The sequence below is a fragment of the Benincasa hispida genome, chromosome 10, assembly GCF_027475165.1.
Source record: "Benincasa hispida cultivar pf3 chromosome 10, pf3_genome.v1.1, whole genome shotgun sequence".
Classification (NCBI taxonomy): Eukaryota; Viridiplantae; Streptophyta; class Magnoliopsida; order Cucurbitales; family Cucurbitaceae; genus Benincasa; species Benincasa hispida.
Genome location: NC_143487.1, coordinates 10,688,453 through 10,690,453, shown reverse-complemented (window position 1 = coordinate 10,690,453; position 2,001 = coordinate 10,688,453). Strand labels below are relative to the sequence as shown.

The following is a 2,001-nucleotide window of genomic DNA, read 5'->3' as shown; positions in this document are numbered from 1 at the left end:
TAGATATTATAGTTTTAAAGGTTCCACATATCTTTAATCTCTAACTTGGACATATATGGTTACCTAAAAAGATGAGTTAAATATTTGGGGGAAAAAAATAAGAGAGAAAGAAAAGAAAATGACATGAAGGATATCTGCATCTAGCTAAGCTTTATCCTCACTTGATTTTAAGCTTATCCATTTAGTTTGAACGAAAATTTAGAAAAAAATATTTCAAATAGTATAATTGTTGAAAATATTTAAAAGATATGGTAAAATTTTAGAATTATCAATGATAGATATTAATAGACTAAAATTTTGCTATATATTAAACAGTCCAAACATTTAATACAAATCAAATTATAGATATCTAAATTTAACATACAAAAGCTTTATTATATTGACATTAACTTGTACTATATATATATAAAAACCGAGGTCCATTGAGGAAAAAAAAAAAAAACTTTACTGAAAAAGGATCCAAGTAGATGATACAATTACCACCACAAGTGATGATCAGACAATGTGTTTTTTATTTAAATAGGAGATTATCCTTCCCATATAACAGTAAGAAGTATTTTATACTATTATCATTATTATTGTTTTATTAAGCATCGGACCAAGTAATAGGCTCTTCACCAACATCTATGTCAAGTCCCAAAGCGTTCCATACTCCATCTGAGCCATCCACAATATTGTTTCGACACGGTGGTTGTTGAGCATGTGCCTTGTCACATCCATTTATAGAATCACACTCATCCACCACTTTAGCCAATACAGACTTTCCATTCCTAGCGGTAATTTTGATCTTCTTTCCACACCTCGAACCCCCATTATACCAACCTGTGGATAATGCCACTATTAATTCAGAGTTATCATGGAATTGGTCGTCGCACTCCGATGGGTCGCCGCCGTCACCACCTTCACTGAAGTTGTTGTTTGTAAGGATAGCTCTAGTCGAGGAAGTCACTTGAGGAGAACATTTGTACTGCGGATGTGATTTTCCCTTACAAATCAAGTTGCCAAAAGGTCGACAACCATTGCTTGACGGTGGTGAAGATCCTCCCCCGCCGCCGCTGCCTCCTCCTCCGTTCGAACACACATGAGTGCCCACGTCAGGATCATCATTGCATTTACCATTTATGCAAATCAATTGCCCAGAACAATCATTCAGGGTCTTACACGGGCCATTACAAGAAGAGATTGCTTCACAAAGATTGGTAACAAGTATAAAAATAAAAAGAGAAACGAACAACCATGTTAACTTTGCCATTAAATTTAGAGCTAGATTGAATAATTTATCAATAGAAAGGCTCTTTTTTTTTTCCCCTTCTAGTGATATATGAATCAAAGCGAGTGATATGCTTGGCCTTTTATAATGGCACCAAATATTTATTTGGTCCTTCGTCAACTTTTTAATGTGCTGCTATGAGGCCCTTGAGTGGAATTTGTCAACAATATCTACTCTTATTTGTTCGGCTCTCTCTTGTCTTTATTTGACATTAATTAGTTCTTTAGGACTCAGAACTTGTAATTACATTAATGGGAAGAAAAGAAAGAAAAAACTATGAATGCCTCTTTGGAATACAATTTAATTATGATTTTTTTTTCCTCTCTTTTTAGAACAATATAGCAGCCCTATAATAATGGTGGGATATACATTTAAAGTTTGTCTTTAGATCCTTTGAATCTACTAAATTTGATCTGGTTGTTCATTACCATAATTTTCATGGATAGTTTTCTTAACACAATAAATAAATAAGTTAAATTCAAACACATACAAAATGGGTAAAAATTTTGGTTCAAACAAATAGATAAGACATCCAAGATTCGAATAAACTTGAAATTATAAAAATATAATCAAAGATCTAATTGAAACTAATAAAATAATAATAATATGAAATTTCAAGTACTAACAAAAACTACATGTTCAACATTTAATTTAATTAAAAAAAACACAGATATGTAAAAGAATATACTTTATATAATTTCCAGCAAATTGAAAATTAAAAATTGTTGTTG

General features: G+C 31.6%; 1 pseudogene across 1 annotated transcript; it reads right to left on the bottom strand.

The window, feature by feature from the left end:
• Window positions 1-404: 404 nt before the first annotated feature.
• LOC120088778 (kiwellin pseudogene) lies at window positions 405-1,342 on the bottom strand (annotated as a pseudogene). Its single transcript, XR_016523973.1, has one exon. The product of XR_016523973.1 is annotated as a kiwellin pseudogene (transcript).
• Between the last annotated feature and the right edge of the window lie 659 nt (window positions 1,343-2,001).